The sequence below is a fragment of the Vulpes vulpes genome, chromosome 7 (assembly GCF_048418805.1).
Source record: "Vulpes vulpes isolate BD-2025 chromosome 7, VulVul3, whole genome shotgun sequence".
NCBI lineage: Eukaryota > Metazoa > Chordata > Mammalia > Carnivora > Canidae > Vulpes > Vulpes vulpes.
This window is the reverse complement of record NC_132786.1, coordinates 97,854,249-97,873,273: the sequence shown is the minus strand read 5'-3', so window position 1 is coordinate 97,873,273 and position 19,025 is coordinate 97,854,249. Positions and strand designations below refer to the sequence as shown.

Below are 19,025 nucleotides of genomic sequence, written 5' to 3'. Positions count from 1 at the left end.
ATGTTACCTCTATTTCAGCCTCTCGGGATAAATTCAATGTGGGAAAAGAAAAAGGAAAAGAAAGTGTTGATGCTGTCTAATGGATGGATGCAGAACCATTGAATAGATGCACCTGTCGATCAACCAATAAACATGGTCAGTCGCCAACTAGGAATATTCTGCATTCATCTCTACCTGAAACAGAGACCCCATTTTGCTATAGAAATAGCATTTATAATAGTTGATAGGCTCCCAGCCAACTCACACTGTGAAATTCACCTGTAGAGCAAAAGAACTGTACTATATATAATGCTAAACATGATATAGTCTCTGGTGTACACTTTTAACATCATTTCTATATGAGAAATAAATTCTGCATCACTAACTGGATTGTAGCATCTAGCCACTCCCAAAGGCACGCCCAAAAGTGATAATCCACTAGTCCTGAGACTTCTTCTCACTTTTCTAAACTAGATCAGCAAGGAAAATGTAATTCTTAACATATTAGTAGCAACAGAGAAGGAAAGGGGAAAAGTGGAATGTTTCAAGGTTCCCAGAACAAGCAGATGGAGGAAGGATCTTGGTCAACCCAGAGTGCAGAGCAGGGAAAACAGAACAAGGGGATGTAGTTTTGGTGGAAAGGAGGAAGCATCTAAGTCATTAGGCAGATAACTCACTGCTGAAGAAAGTGGCACTGAATCTTCCTTCTTTCATAGATTAACTTCTACCTCTTGAAAAATTATTTTCAGACCAATAAGTTATAAGATTATTTATTTATTTTTTAAGAATAAATTTATTTTTTATTGGTGTTCAATTTGCCAACATACAAAATAACACCCAGTGCTCATCCCGTCAAGTGCCCCCCTCAGTGCCCATCACCCATTCACCCCATCCCCCACCCTCCTCCCCTTCCACCACCCCTAGTTCATTTCCCAGAGTCAGGAGTCTTTATGCTCTGTCTCCCTTTCTGATATTTCTTACCCATTTCTTCTCCCTTCCCTTCTATTCCCTTTCACTATTATTTATATTCCCCAAATGAATGAGACCATATAATGTTTGTCCTTCTCCGATTATTTATTTTTAAAGATTTTATTTATTTATTCATGAAAGACACAGAGAGAGAGGCAGAGACACAGGCAGAGGGAGAAGCAGGCTCCATACAGGGAGCCTGATGTGGGACTCGATCCCGGGTCTCCAGGATCAGGCCCTGGGCCAAAGGCAGGCCCCAAGATTTTTTAAAAAGGAATTATTCCAAAGTGCATGTGACTTATGTTAAAAAAGAAAATCTTATGTTTCTGTCATTCAAAAAAATATTTAATTCCACTTGATATTGCAAACTTTCACTCAGTTAAGAAATCAGTATATAAAACTCAAGAGATGGAAAGACTGTGGTGGCAACTTAGCTCAGGGATGATGGAACCGAGCATAGCATTGTAGACCTAAGAGGAAATTTAGAGTTTGCTACAATGGTGTTCAAACTCTCTGCCCCTCAGGATGCCTTGGGACCTGGGAGTTGACTCACAGTGTTCTTCAGAAAGGGCTCTTCCCCTAAACCAGGGCAACCTCATTTTTATTTGTTTATACCGGAATGTAGAAGAGTTCTTTTGAATAACAGCTTCTTATACTAAGGAGAAAATAGTTGAAATCCACTCATTTAGGACAAACAAGCTGCCTATTTTACACACAAAGAAAGTACAAAAGGTGTGTTGAAGGTTACTCAAGCTAGGAAAACACTTATTAATGAAATTCTGACTAAGGAAACTTGCTTCATCTCTGGCAGGTGGTCTCTAATGCAGCAGGCTTCCCATCACATTCTCGAGTCTGCCATCCTGTCCCTCACTAAAATGATGTAAATAATTATCTCAGATATTTGGAATAAATTTTAACATGATTTAATGATGAAAAATGGAACCACCAAAAGTTTCAGAGTGGTTTTGAACAGAATATGCAAAACTAGTGATAAACATGTAACAGGGATAACACAATCCCACTAATGACATAATATACATCTTTGTCATTTTAAAGTTAAATTATACCCTCAAACTGCAATTAAGAAAAATAGCTTCCCAGCTTTTATCATCACAAAAAATAAAAGAAAACCCCGAAAGAGTTCATTATTATCCCATTTCTCAGAGGTTCCAGGAAAAGGCATTTCACATAAAATAGTGTAATGTGTCTTCTTCATGTTGACCAAGTTACTCTACTTGAGATTTGTTTACATTTCATCCCTGCATTCTTACAGTGTTTCCACCCCCACCCCCACCCCCAGTAGCAGTCTTGTCTTTCAGCTCTTAACAAGGAAAAGATAGTTTAGAGTGAAAAGACTTTGGACACTTATCATAAAATAGGTACCACTTGCTTCTCAGAGGAAAAATATCATTAAAATCACCACCAAGTATATTGATTATCATGGTTCTATTAACAACAACTTAAACATTAAGACTGCTGTATAATTCTTCTCACATGATCTCAACAATGTCAGTAAAAAAATGTCACTAAGTTTCTTTTTGGGCATTTATAAATAACTAGTTTTACTGACTTGGAAAAAAAGATATTAAGTTCTATATTATAAAAACTGTAACAAATGCCAGGCTAGAGTAAACAGGCATTTTTAAAAAATCTCAATATAATAAATGTTAATTCAATTTAATGAAAATGTTGATCTAAAAATTGATCTTAAAATCATTTTACATTCATCCAATAAACTGTAATATTATCTACTGATGAAAAATGAAACCATTGTCTAATAGTTTCTGAGTGTTGTTTTTTTTAAAAAAGATTTTATTTATTTATTCATGACAGACATAGAGAGAGAGGCAGAGACACAGGCAGAGGGAGAAACAGGCTCCATGCCGGGAGCCCGACGTGGGACTCGATCCTGGGATTCTAGGATCACGCCCTGGGCCAAAGGCAGGCGCCAAACCACTGAGCCACCCAGGGATCCCCTGTTTCTGACTGGTTTTAAAGAAAATATGTGAAACTAGTGATAAACACATGAGGGATACCAAAATGTCGTTCAAAAGTAATTATGATAATTCCAATTCTTTTTATGCAAACGCATAGGCAAAACAAAGAGGTGTATTAAAAAATCTACCTATATGGCATCAAAATATTTCCAGAAATATCCTCAGACCCCTAGCTCACAATGACCTTTTCTCAAATCAGTCTTAGATGATGGACTACAGACCCACTGAAAAGAAGCAAAGAAGGTAGAGTAACCTGATTTATGCTAAAACAAGAAGGTACCCTCTGCTCATCTGTAATCAAACACAGTACCATTTTTCATGCAGTACCAAATCCTATGATTCCAGAATCTAGATGCACTAAGATTTTAAAACTTGTTTGCCTAAAATATTAATTGTGCTTTATAGGAAAACTACAAATTACTCATCAATACCTGGAACTCCTCACTGGTTCCCTGATTCACTCATGTTGCTTCTCCCATCCTCACATGTCTCTAACTATTGTCACAGCAATAAAGTTACACATATTTGCCAAGGAACAGGAAAAATAGAGTACAATGTACTCCTTTTTATTTCAAATTCAAGGAGCTTATTTATCTGAATTTTCTGTCTCTTGGAGGAACATTGCCAATTCTTATTAAACAGTGGATATTTAATTTACAAGTGATTCCTCTCCACCGAAACAACCTAATTGGTTACCAAGTGGTCTTCTGATAAGGAAACCTTGTCTGGAGCCAAGGGCAGGTAATGGGTTTGAGAAAACACATCAGCAATGAAATTCCAGGGAGACTTTTATACAAAAACAAAACAATATCAACAAAAACTCTGTAATTGTTGACCTTGATTTGATTGATAATAATTTAACTTTTCCTTTCACATGGGATGGGTTGATCCATGATTTAGGCTATTTCTAAGGGAGTACAGAGCATCAGGGTCATCTGGGAACTTGGTAGAAATGCAATTTATTGGGCTCTATCCCAGAACTACTGAATCACAATCTCTGGGAGGAATCTGTATTTTATTAAGCACTCCAGCTGATTCTGACACACAACAAAGTGTGAGAATCAGTAGATAAGATCAACCTTTCCAAAGCAATGATTAGATGGCTAAAAATGTAAATGGATAAAGTATCTTTTCTGGGCTTAATTTTAAACTAGCCAGTATTACTAGAGAACAATTTTTCAAAATGAAAACCATTAAATAGCATAAGAGACTGATGAAAACCATGAATATTCAAGGTATAAAAAGGAGGACTGCCCCGAAAAGAATCTCTTCGCTGGCAAATGAGACCAGCATTGTACACTTAAGGCGATAGGGATGTATGCACTGCTCTTCTTCACTGAGCCATGCTGTTCTAGGTTCTATTTTTCTGAGTATTTGCCAGTTGCACATCAGTACCTCTCTGCAGAGCTCAGAGCAGCCCATCCAGGAGGAGACAGTAGTATAGCATAATATTCTACATGTAATATTTCATTGTTATTCATATTACCATAGTATCTTATTAAAATTATTTAATAACTAATAATTAAATTCAAATCAAAAATAAATCACAATTTTAAAAAGCTAGGTGCATTTCTGAAAACTTATCTTTTGTTGAAATCAAGTGAAATGTAATTGCACTTTCACTTTTTGCATTTATTTTTCTTGCCTTGTGGACAGAATAACCAGTGAAAAAGTTCAGACATCAGAATGTAGCAGAAATTATCTCACGTGGATTCCGTAATGTAATCAGAATATAGTACAATTTGAGCAGAGTATTCAGTATCTTTCTTTTTATAGTATTTTAAAGATATGAGCATGAAGAAATTAATATAAAAATGCATTTGTAGATACTACTTTATAGTACTGGATCTAGTAACTGCAATGATGGTAGAGTTTCTAGAAAAGCCTGGTTATAAACTGCATCGGCTCATGTCCACATGTTCTATTTTTAATTGGTAAATTCCATTGATTATACCATTCTGACTCAAAGTTCTGAAAGAAATATGGCTTCAGACTCAATCTTCTCTCTCTGCAAAAGTCACCTGAGAAACATACAACATAGTATTTTTTACACTTTGTATAATGGTACTCTGAAAATATTGCACATAGAAAAACTATTTCATATTAGTCTATGTACCAATATTCCTGAATGGAAATATTAGTATACACCAACAAGAAATCTTCCTTTTGCTTTAAATGGAAAGTACTGGTTCATGCTGGTAATCAAATATAATTTTCTTTTAAACAGCATGAGCTATGAAATACAAACCAACCTTGACTAACCTAGCCTATGGTTACTAAACTATGTATATGTATTTATGAGACCAGGGACTCTTTATAATAGAAATCTTAATTTCTTTATTTTAAAAAAAATATTTCTTTATTTTTTATTTAACAGAGAGAGAGAGAGAGAATGAGGATGGGGGAAGAGCAGAGGGAGAGGGAGAAGCAGGTTTCTTACTGGGCAGGGAGCCTGATTCGAGGCTTGATCCCAGGAGCCACCCATGAAATCTTAGTTTCAAGACAAAGCATTATTTTTGGCTACAGGGCTATGAAAATCAAAATTCTGAAAGAATTTCAGTTAAGTAAAATGAGCATTCTGATCTTCACTATTTGGTATGACTCAAAAATCTAATCTTGTATTATTCTACAAAGTAAGTGTCCTTCTTATGTAGCCACACCTTAATATTTATCATCTTATAAATAAATGGGATTCTGATCACCAAAAATCAATAGTGCTTTGTAGCACCTGGATGAACACCGTATTTAAGAGCTGGGATGGGACTGATTTCCGTATGCTAATATAAGTATAAAAGACATCAAAAAATCAGCCCAGAAATGTCATTTCTTGCCACAAAGATCAGGCTGATATTTACCACAGCAAACCAATACCTATCACCAAGTTAAATCAAGAGAATGCCAGAATGCTTGCCACTGAAAATAGGAACAACATTTTTTATATTGAAATTATATTCTGACTTCATAAACGATCTAATTGGATGCCAACTACCATATTTAAGAAATAGCAAGCACCCAACACTTATTTTTTGACTGATCAAAAATATTTATAGCAATGGTATATAACTAAAGTGCAAACATTTGCAATTAGCCATATCACTAAGTTTATCAGACATCCCATGGTTAAGGAACTTTTCCTATTTCAGGACTGTTTCGTGTAACAGATTTTCTTTTAGTTAACATTTGTCTGATAGATATTTTTCTATCACTTTATTTTCATGCTTTGCATCAGTTAAATATGGCTTTTACAGACAGCATATACCTGTTTCCACCCCCCCACCCCCCAGCCCTTTCATCGCAAAGAAAAGTCTCATACTTGGTTACTTCATAGAAGGAAACAGTGGCCCTTAGTGGTTCATCATATTCTCAAGAGCCCCCCCCCCCCAAAAAATGGTAAATCTATTCCATCTTTCAAATTTTGCTCATACATTACTTCCTTGGCAAAGCCTTTTCTCTAAGCAGTCATGAACTCTATCCTTAATTTTATAACAGGAGTCATTGGATATTTCAACAATTTGGTTACATAGCTGTTCCCCATTTTAGGCATCAGCAAGTCAGGAACAGAATAGTCATTCATCTATGTGCCTATTGCACACTGCCTAGCAAACAGTAGGCACTCTATATGATATGGGAATATATGTAAAGATCCATGATGTGTTTGATTTTTCTACACTTGGATTCATACTTATTTTCACAGATAAGTGTCAGGCAAACAATGTCTATCATCTTCTGCATCAGCTATTCCCATCTCACCAGCCACCATCCCCCAAGTCTATCTCTATATACTTTGTTTTCCTGTCTCAAAAGAGGTTACTTCACACACCTAATACCAACATCACCTTGGTCAGATAAGCATGATGATTATATCATACACAGTCCTTTTCAGGACAATATTGTAACCATAAGTTTCGTATCATCAATATAAAACACAGAGATTTTAATTTCTACCATGTTTTTTTCCCTAGGATTAAACACAGGAAATTTAAAAATTCAAGATTAGGGACACCTGGGTGGCTCAGCGGTTGAGCGTCTGCCTTTGGCTCAGGGCGTGATCCCAGAGTCCCAGTATCGAGTCCCACATTGGGCTCCCTGCATGAAGCCTGCTTCTCCCTCTGCCTAGGTCTCTGCCTCTCTCCCTCTCTCTCTCTCTGAACAAATAAATAAAATCTTTAAAAAAATAAAAATTCAAGATTGAGGGAATTTACTTAAAATCTTTCAGTTTCCACACTGAAACTATTCTTACTGAAAAGGAGTTTTGAAAAATTTAACAAGAATTCCTGTGCTCTTGAGGCTCTCCTGGGCTCTTCTAATGGCCAGCATGGCTCCAGGACACAATGACATGACTCTTCTGAAAACATCAAAGATCTAATCAAAAAAGTTCCACTTTATATTCTCATTGACTTGAAGAATTCCCTTTCAGTTTTAAAGAGCTCCTACATGGTCTCAGTCTATTGAAGGAAGGGCCTTATGTTCACATATTTTCTAAATCAAAGAGAGATATATTCTGAAAAATGTGCAAACTTCAGTGTCAGATATTAAGTTATGCTTGATTCATGAAAACCACAGGATATCTTTCATATGAAGGGCAACTACATAACACTCTAAACAATGTGACTTATTAAATGGAGACGGGGCTCTAGATTCAGACAGAATTTGACTTGAATTCCACTTCTGTCACTTAATAGTAATAAGCTGTAGAGCTTGGTTAAGTTACTTAACCTTCCTTAGTCACAATTCCCTTACTTTAAAATATTAACCTTAGCCTTACACTTACGGAGAACCAGAGCATTGGGATAAAGACCTTGAGAGGAAATGGGGGAAGAAAAAGGCTGAAAGAGAACAGGTCCTCTACAATTATCATCTGGACAAGATATTTGCTATATCTGCAAAGGGCTTCCATTGACAAACCTTTAACCAAGATGCAATCTATTTTATCTGCATCTGTTGTCACAGATGAGTTATTAAGCCCAACTGAGGGAGGAATGTCCTTCAAGAATTTCCTTGGATATGAAGCCCCAAGTATAGAATTAAGCGTTACTTGAAAGGAGGACCTTCACAGAGCAGCTAATGGTGCTTTCCACCAGGCAAAATTGGTTTCTTTGCTCAAATTAATATTTGCTGAATAATGTGTTCAAAGTGCCTCATGAATGTCATCTATGGAGCTTAAAAAGTAAGAAATAAAGAATATACACATCATGCCATGGAAACATATACCATGATGCTATATAATTAATATATGCTGATCATGGTCCTTATTGTTTCATACATTCTAAGTCCATGAGAGAAGAAAACAGTCATGTTGTCAACTTTTTATTTTCTTGGTTGAAACTGCTTACAGCAGGGTTCATATAAACATTCACTGTGTCTCTCTTCAACTTCATCCTTCTGTTCCCTACATCCTTTGCCTATTCTCTAACATTTCTTTCCTCCTACCCCCTCAAAAATACGCAACAAAAAGGGAAGGGAGTATTTATTTCCCCAAATTGTATCAACTGAAAAAGGACTAGGAAATCAAGATTATAAAATAAACATGGTAAAGATGAAAAAAATTAACATCTGCAGGGTTGCTTTAATATTTGGAAATATGAATATAAAATTTCTATCAGTATGACAAGAACATAACAGGTATTCATTACCCTGTAGTTATTATTATAGCACATTATTTTTTTAAAGATTTATTTATTTTTATTTTAGAGAGATAGAGAGAGCACAAGACCACCAAGAGGGACATAGAGGAAGAAAGAATCCTCAGAGCAGACACTCCACTGAGCATACAACCCTGAGATCATTACCTGAGTCTAAATCAAGAGTCGAACACTTAATCAACTGAGCCACCCAGTTGCCCCTCAGAGAACATTTTTATTTTTAAAGATTTTATTTATTTATTAATGAGAAACACAGAGAGAGAGAGAGAGAGAGAGAGAGAGGCAGAGACATGGGCAGAGGGAGAAGCAGGCTCCATGCAGGGAGCCTGATGCAGGACTTGATCCTGGGACTCCAGGATCATGCTCTGAGCCAAAGGCAGAGGCTCAACCACTGAGCAACCCAGGCATCCCAAACATTTTTAATACACACATCAAGAGATGAATAATTGAGGGCCTCCTTAGATTTCCATATTCTGAATGAAGATAATTTTTATTTCTCAAAATTAGCTATAATATCATAAAACAGAATATAGAAGTCCCCAATTTCTGCTATTTTTAAAGGAAAAAATGAGTACCTGTAAGTTGGATAAGAAAAATAAGAATGGAAAGTTTCATCACTCTTCAGGCTGATAAACAAACCATGTGTATTCAACAAGTCACTGATTCCTAACTGCAAAATAAGAAATGGAAATAATGAGCAAGAGGTGAATAGTATGTGCCAGTATTTGCTATGCTTACTTTGCGGGGTCAAATCAGGTATTTTATTTTATTTTATTTTATTTTATTTTATTTTATTTTATTTTATTTTATTTTATTTTATTAAATATTTTATTTATTTGACATAGAGCACAAAAGAGGGAGTGACAGGCAGAGGAGGGAGAGGGAGAAGCAGGCTCCCAGAGGAACAGGGAACCTGATTTGGGGCTCGATCTCAGAACCCAGGATCATGACCCGAGCCAAAGGCAGATGCTTAACTGACTGAGCCACCCACGTGCCCCTAAATCAGGTATTTTGATATGAGAAATAGGGATAGCAACACTCACATGAAACATAGAACCTTCACTAGGTATAATGACATACATCTGTGTTTGGGATTTAATAACAACCTAGGAGTATCACCAGTCCACAACGCATTATCCCCAGCTAATGTTTTCATTCCAGATGTCAGGGAATGTCTATTTAAAAATCAAACAGCTAACATTAGCTATTTCACCTGAAGCTATAACAACCTGTTTTTTTTTTTATAACAACAATCTATGAAGTAGAGACTATTGTCTTATTTTGGCTCTATCTGAAGGAAATTCTCTACAGTATATCCTGTAAGTAGAAGAGACTCAAATTCATTTATTTTAAATACAAGACTTTACTTGGATGAAAATTCACTACTTTTTGATTATTTAAAATGAATAATTATGTATTGACTTGAAGGAACCCAATTCTAGTTAAAGGAAACTAAAGTATAGGAGTTATTAATATTCTGAAGGCTAACCCATAAGAAATTTTCAAGCATAGGTTAATGCTGTTCCCATTATAAGCTAGGAAGAAAAAATTAGTAGGGAAATTCTTAGGTATTTAATTTTATTTAAAATATGTAGCCAACCCTTGAACTACATTGGTTTAAATTGCATGGGTCCACTCATACATGGATTTGTTTTGATAAATATAGTACTATAAATTTATTTTCTCTTCCTTATGACTTTTTAATAACATCTTTCTCTAGCTTACTTTATTGTCAGAAAACAGTATATAATATATATAACATATGTTACCTAAAACATAAAATATGTTTAAATCAACTGTTTATGCTATCAATATGGCTTCTAGTCAACAGTAGGCTATTAGTAGTTATGTTTTGGAGGAGTAAAAAGTTATATGTAGATTTTTGACTGCTTGGGTGGTTTGTGGCCTAACCCCCACGTTGTTCAAGAGTCAACCCTATTTCACTTGAAATCTGATCAACCATACCAGAGCATTCCAAGAAAAAAAATGTAGGCCAACATGAGGAATAAGAAATGAAAAATCCATAATTATTGTCAAGGTCTATGTTAACATGGCTAGCTTTCTATCCCATGGTATAACACTAGTCATATTTTTAATATCCAATCATTAGGGTAAACGTAGTCTTTTCACTACTTTCAAATGAATTATGGATTATCATAACATCTCAAGAATGTTTAATCATTAAATACAGAGTACACTGGCTGTCAGACATCCAAATGTATATGATTTAAATCAGTTGATAAGAAAAAGCAAGATTAAAATGGTACTCCAAATTATGAATTTGTGCCATTGAGTATAATGTACAGTCATGATATCTGATCAGTTTGTCTAATAATGAAATCCATTAACTTGGAAATTTTACATAATTACCAATGTAGCACCATTCTTGACAGAAAAGACAGGAAGAATCTGATTTGTAAAAATTTTAAATGACTAAAAAAAAAAAATTCCTAAAAATAAATAAATAAATAAATAAATAAATAAATAAATAAATAAATAAAAATTACTCCAGAAATTACAATGTACATCCAAGAGCAAATTTGACTTCTGGAATAAAGCTTCTTGACATGGTGGTGAATTAAATGAGAAGGCACAGGGATCCCTGGGTGGCGCAGCGGTTTGGCGCCTGCCTTTGGCCCGGGGCGCGATCCTGGAGACCCGGGATCGAATCCCACGTCGGGCTCCCGGTGCATGGAGCCTGTTTCTCCCTCTGCCTGTCTCTGCCTCTCTCTCTCTCTCTCTGTGACTATCATGAATAAATAAAGAAAATCTTAAAAAAAAAATAAAATAAAATAAATGAGAAGGCACAGTCAATACCCTGCCCACTCTTCATTCCAAGCGTACTCTTCATAGGATTTTCCTATGATCACAACAACAATGTCAACTGATACAATCCGTAAATGAAAACGTATACACTATCAAATAGATCTCCTTTTTGGGTTCATTTTAATTGTGTTTTTATTTTTTAACTTGCCTCATTTTTCATTAGGTTCTTCAGAAGCACTGCATCTCAACTGTATTTCAATAATTTTTAAAAATGTCTTAGGGTCACCTACCTGAGTGGCTCAGTTGGTTAAGTGTCTGACTCTTGATTATGGTTCACTCAATGCCATTAGACTGAGCCCGAGTCGGGCTCCATGATCAGGGTGGAGTCTGCTTGTCTCTCTCCTCCTACTCCGCCCCCCGCCAGTTGCTTGCCCTTTTTCTCTCAAGTAAATAAATAAATAAATAAATAATTTAAAAGATCTAATTTCTGATCTCTCCCTCATCTCAGCAATCACTGCCTATTCTTAGAGATCGGCATTCCATACCACCCTCTGATTTACTCACGTACAAATCTGAAGTCAGTTTTCTTCCTGTCCCAAGTCTAAGCACATATTACTTAACCATTAATGGCCATGCTTCCTTCCCCTACTTCTTTCATCTTTCTTTGTAACATATAACAAATATATAATTCAGTGCCTTTTCCTCTAACAAGTGTTCTTACTGGGAAAATTGCAGCAGCAGCTGAAGTATTCCATCTGACCAATTCCTTAAAAAATAGATTAACCTTTGTTCGGCTTTTAATTACAGAGTTTCCTACATTTATACAACAAATATTATTTCCTTTGACAAGTACTGGTCCCTTCAAAGGGTTCTGGGAAGAAGGGCCTTGGGTGTTCAGGCAAAGTGAGCAGGACCAATAGGGACTCTGTGTAACGAAAGTCTGAGAACTATAGGACCAGGCACACCTCGCTGTTAATGTTCACTTTGTAAACCGTAATCTTGTGGTTTGGGAATAGAAATGGCCTTTGAGTCCTAGCACTGTGTCCTTAAAAATATGCCATACTGCTCCAAAATAATAATAATAATACGATAAAATAAATAAGGGCTCAACATGAATTAGGAAAGAATACTATTCTTCCATAATTATGAAGGAGTATTATGAAAGAATCATATTCTTTCATAATTCATGTTTTTAATCCTTCAATACTATTTTTTTTATCCTTTTGTCACATCAATTCCTAATATTTGAATAGCAGAATAACATTTCCAGTACTTAGTGCTGGGAGACAACAGAAATCAAAATGAAAATGCACAGAAATATCCAGATGGGGGAAAACAGCGAAAAAGATAACCCTGGACTGTGGCAATAGGAGACACCCTGCAACAGTGTCACTGTGCATGCTGGCATCTACTATAAAACATTGGGGTCCACAGTTCTGCGCCTGTTACCAGTTCAGACTCCTTCTCTTCTTGCCAGAAAGAATAGAATCTGACTGTTTTTGTTGCTCTAACTTTACAGAGAAAAAGCAGAGCAGGGTCAGAACTAAAGAGGCTCGTGGCTACTTGATGGTGCCCCAGGAATACACAACTTGCAAAAGGCATTTGATGAACTTACTGCAAGAAAACTAACTTCTTTTAAAAATGGTACTGGTGAAGACTTGGCACTTAACATGACCCACAGGCACTTACAGACACACAGACCAATCATTTTTCTGCAAACAGTAGCAAGGTCTTGACATGAGGAAGTAACAACCAGACAAAGACCATCATGCCATAATATGGCCCATCCAGAACAGAAACTCTGGGGTTCAGGCTATACAAGACAAGAAATCCAGGCTGGATTTGGCTCCAACTGGTAAAGATGAGATAGGAACTGAAGATTCATGTCAAAAGTCATCATTTGTCAAATATAATTTTGCTTGGTTTAATAATAAGATAAATCATTGTATGGTTTATTAATGCACGTTAAATCATTTTCTGATCTTTCTGAAGCCTTGCATTAAAAAGACATTTTCTAGGTTTTGTAATGGATGCTGGGGTAAAATGTGACTACTGGAGACAAAAACACCATTACTCAAAGTAGAAAGAGCCAGGTATGACTTTATAGAACTGTGGCATAGCATTCAGTAGTTCACAGCAGTATTTGGTTAAGAATATGCATTTGAGTCACCAACCCCAAAATAATATTAAGTAGGTTAAGTTCTTTATTTATACTTTTTGACCACCATGAGGAAAATGACAGGCTATTACAATACATGCCATAGCACATCAGCTATAACACAATAATTATATTCCAGAGAAAATTCAAAGTCTGTTAATATGCTAACAAGTTTATGAGGTGATAGGATTATCAAGCAAACTGCTCAAAACCTATGTTATTTTGTAGCTTACCATCTTCATCATCATCATTATCATTCACATTTAAAATTGTGAGTTGGGGAAATAATTGTGAGTTGGGGAAATAAGTTGGATCCTTTGCACCCTAACCCCCCCAAAACCAAAAGCTACAATTCAGCTGGACCAGAGGCTGTCACAGTGGATTGATAAACGCACAAAACAAGGACTCTTATGGGACTAAGACTAGTTAGGACTCTTATGGAGGAGTGGTGCCGAGCCCATGCTGAGAGAAGTGGAGCACCTGGGGCAAGGGCTGCATTTCAGGGGGCCTTAGAGGAAGAACATCTTGCTATGAACCAACAGCTGAACAAGGCTGGGCATGTGCACTATCCTTTAAGACTTATCTGGTGAGCTATTATGAAGAGAATGCATTATTGGTTCAAGTATAAACTAATACTTAACAGAATAAAGCAACAAAGAGTAGTCCAACTTATTTATAAAAACATATGGCAGTTCTAGTACCACAGACAAGGGGAGATCTTCGATTAACAGTGCTAAGATAGTTGGTTCTGTATGTTAAATTATTATAGACCTAGAAATTAGATCTTTATATTAAACCACACACATGTACACACACACAATCACAAAATTAACTTCAAGTAGATTAATGATCTATATATGAAGAGTAAAATTTTTAAAAAATTAGGAAAAATGCAAAAGAGTATGTTCAAATCCTCAAATTAGGGATTGAAAATTTCAGTAAGACAAAAAACAGAAGCCATTATAAAAAATATTGATAAATATGACATAAGAATGTGTTGTGCAAACAAACCATTATAAAAGGAAAACATGATACATTGAAAGAAAACATCTACAGCACATTTAATCAGCCAGTGATTAGTATTCAGAATATAATAATAATATTTACAAAGGAGTTAGAAAAGATACAAACCAAAACAAAGTAGGCAAAAGATAAAAATAAGCATTCAGTGAAAAGGAAACACTAATGTACACTCTATATATAAAACATGCTTAAGGTTACTAATAACCAGGAAATAAAAAATTGATTCCTAAGAAAATATAGTTATAAATCTAAGGGATAGGTAAAAACTGAATCTAATAATACCAAAGATTAATAAGACTACTGAATAATAAGAACTCTTACACATTGACAGTGTAAGTTTATTTTGTCACAAACATTTCATTTAATGCAGGTGAGATTTTCTGAAGAAATTGCCATTTGAAGTGGCAACATTTTGTGTTTTCTAAGGCAACTAAATTTCATAAAATCCTAAGCGGAATCTTGGCTAAACTTACCTTTCTCTTCTTCTTTTTTTTTTTTTTTTTGCTTAATTTAAACTAAATGTATTCTTTTCAAGATTTTTCTCATTGTAATTCTGCTATCAACAATGAGAAATTACTATGGCACCTGAAATAAAAGTTGATTTCCAAATTAAGTAATGAAACATAAAAGGAAAGAGCTAATGTGCAGCCCATCATCTTGAGAGAGCAGCATAGAATTAGTAAATGCATAAATTGCACTTAAAAGTACAGTTTCCTTTTCAAAGATGATAACTACTTTAAGGAAAGCTTCATGTCTGTTGATAGCTTTCAGGCAATTAAAGTATTGACTGATCTTTGTCTCTAGTTTCAAAAGCAAGAACCATTAAATGCAGAAACAGTCATGATAGGCAAACATATTTTAACTTAACAAAATAAAACTACTGAAACTTATAAATATATCAGATAAGGCAGAAGGTAGGTATGCTCTGTGAAAGGTTATTAAGAGAACAAAGAAAATTTATAATTATTCTAATTTTCTCTTGATTTTCATGAATGTTTGAGATCAATGTAATTTAAGAATAGCGTAAATATTAAAAAAACAACATAACATTAAGTTCCAAAAATCATACTTTTGTAATCTGTTGTGATAAGACCCTCACCAGTTTTAAGTTTTGAAGATTCATGAACACTAGGAAGTGTGACTGGCAATGAATTTTGAGACCATTTTAAAGCTCTTCAATTATAAAAATGTATTTTACTAATAAAGAATCTCCTCCATATGAACACAATTTGACCTTAATAAATACCCCATCTCAATCATGTTTTGTAAATATAGTCTTCTGATTCCTGAAATAAATACATACGGATGAGTCGGGTTTAATTTGCTTATTTATACGTAAAACTAATGAACTCCTCTGCCAGCCTTGGATTAGAAATTTTGACACATTGGCTATTGGGATTCCCTGGACAGTTTTAGCTATCTATTGTCAATTGTCAAACTACCAGTTCATGTGGTCCAACTCAGTTCTTAGAGGCTATAATTATTTCCCTTACTTTCAAGTTCTTGGGGAACTCAAGATATTAGTGGGAACTGACTGCAAGATAACTAATTACTTTAAGCTACTGAATGAAAGATGCATCAGAAGGGATGTTATTACTATCTTTGGAGTTGGAGAAAGCATGGAGCACAACACTGAACACTATCAGCATCCACCTAAGTAAGCTCTGCTCTGGAGACAGGGTGTTCAGCCCCAGACGCTGGTGACTTCCTATAATTAGGAATAGGAAGTCCTAGTTTTCCTAGCAGCAGAATGTTTTCCTAGGAATTATTAGGTGACGATTTGAAAACCAATTTGGCATGGCAGATGATATCTCCAGGCGGCAACCTTAAGTAGCAAAACTTTGAAAACAAAAGAAGGGTTTAGCTAACTGTAGGCTTTGCTTTTCTTGGTGGGAATACAAAACTGGAGCCAGAGTTTAATTGTTCAAAAAAATACAATATATTCCAGGGGCTGTGTGTACAAAGAATGAGAAAACAAAGCAACAACAACAAAAAAGAGAGATAAGGTTATTGGCTGCTAGGGAGGAATATTGGGGAAGAAATAAGATATTTAAGGGGGATTTTTTTTTAAATGATGTTTTACTGTGTGGTATTCTCTAGGCTCTCCTCTCTTACTCTATATCAGTCTAAAACACTACTGCTTTAAATCTTAGAGTGAAAGGAGTTAAATTTGCCTTTTGGGAAATATAACAAAGCTCAGATCCTGTCTTATTGGCTTTGGGGACAGATCTGAGGCTCTCTGTGGTGGTCTTGCCACATCTGGGTTTCACAGGGGCAGATCCATCCAGTCATGTTATTAAACATTCAAACCATATAACTAACAAGCATGGGTTTCAGTCAACATTCTGCCATCATCCTTCTAATTATAATCTGGTTTCCCAGAATTTTCTGGTCAGAGGTCATGAGGGTATTGTCCCCTGGAGTAATACTTTTCATTGAGACTATTCATTTGACATTCTGGTTGAATCCATTTGTCTTTGCAGGCATCACTGATATGAATTTGCCAAAGTAATGCCATCCTGTGAGGACATGCTAACAGACATTTGTAGTTGATATGGTACCTATTCCAAACAATCTTTAATCAGAGTTTTCTATAAACATTAGCCCTGAAGAGTAATATAATTTAAATGTGATACATTCTTCTATTTTAAATTCAATAGCATCCAAAATCAAAATTTAAAAGTTCAAGTTTGGGCTGTCATAGAATTCTTGATCTCAAAGAACTGGCCCATTACCCATAATGGAAACCAAACATGCAATGGGACGTTTGCTTTATAAATATGTAGTTGAGTTTCAGGAGATGAGACCTAAAGTGTGCTATAGGAAATACACATGTAAAGGGACTCTATTACATATCATTGTATCACAGGACATTCCTAAGTAAGGACATTTTAATTTTAAGATCACATAGAGCTACATGCAGAGGAAATAATACTGAAATCACAATGCGATGCTCTGGAATACTAGTAATCTTGGTGGATTTTGCTGATATTTTGTTGTTTATGAGTGACATTACAGAAGCTAGAGCCTAACACAGTCATTCCAGAAGAAAATTTCCCTGCAATGAACAAAGCCCTTTTGTGCTTCTGGTAAAACATGACTCCACTAAGGCAATTAACTGTTTTAAAAATAAACTAATTCATTTTGGAGATCTGATGTATAATTATGCAGCTGCATGGACTGGGGAGGCATGGTGACTGGCTAAAGTGTTAGTAAAATTAGAAGAAAAAAAAAAAAGCATCTCCATGCTGACAGCTAAAGCTTTGATTTAATGTCCAATTGCCACCTTTGCATTATGAGGAGCTACAAAATGAACCTTTTGCTAAAATAATACCAAAAATTTCTGATAATGATAATAGGGTATCTCCAGGGACATAGGGGCATAGGTAACTAAAAATATTTATCCACAGCCTCGCTTTGAAGAAGCTTGGCATTCTCCGTAAAATCAACTCTTACATCTCCACAAAAATATGACTCAGAATTTAACTCACTCATTCCATAGACAGAACTGTTGCGTACTACTTCTAGAAGCAGAACATTTGGTGACAGGACGCTTGTGTGGGTTCAGGGGCAGGGACCAGAAGAGGAAATGGCTCTTGGTCCATTTTCAGAGATTTGTTATTAAGGCAGCAGCTTCCTTGGGTGGGAAGAGCCAGGCCTGGCCATTAACCACAGCAAGATCCTTCCAAGTTTTGTTGGGCAAAGGGCTCTCAACCTGATCATGACACCGAAACTGACCCTGCTCGCAGCTTCAGCTTCCACAAAACCCACAGGGTAAATTCACACCACATGATGAACGTTATTTTAAAATTCTACTAACACTTATTCGATTCCCTTTCAATTACACAATACACTTCCCACGAAGTGAAGACAGCAGTATTTGCACACTGTGTCTTAATAGATTTCCCTCTCTGTTGATCATTCTTTCTTTTTTTTTTTTACCTCTTTCTTTTTTAACTCCTTGCTTCTTTGTCCTTTCCCCTCCCCCACCTTCTCTCTCCTCTTCTTCCTCCCTCCTTTCCTTTCCAGTCTCTGCCTCCCCTCCTTTCTCCATCTAACCAGTAGCACTTTAACTCATTTTTCTTCCTCTGAGCATTCCAGATTCTGGCTATGAATCATGTTAAATATCTCTGTTTTTGTCCCTCTGACTTTCAGGTTTCTAGTGTTGCTTTTAGTTTTCTAATATCCTGAAATGAGATATTATGAATTTCAGCTCCACGTAAACATACAGAATAATCTTTATCTATTTCAAACTTGCTTTTAAATTATGTGAGAATGTAAATGTTTATTAAAATTTGGTGATGAGTCTGCTGCCTCACTGCCCTAAAGGAAAAATAAATTGTCATTCAAAGACAATAAAATGTGTATAAATAGAGGAATATATTAAAATTCTATGGTTATAAAATGTTACTTCCTCAGTATCATTTTAATGCATTCTAACAATTAGATGCAACCTTTATTTCTCCAAATTTCGCTTCCCTAGGTGTCTGA

The 19,025-nt window shown here is 35.6% G+C and overlaps 1 protein-coding gene across 17 annotated transcripts in view; it reads right to left on the bottom strand.

Annotated features, from left to right (window-relative positions):
• HDAC9 (histone deacetylase 9) overlaps window positions 1-19,025 on the bottom strand; it is a 920,581-nt gene that overhangs the window by 528,852 nt on the left and 372,704 nt on the right. The gene's annotated exons all lie outside the window — the stretch shown is intronic.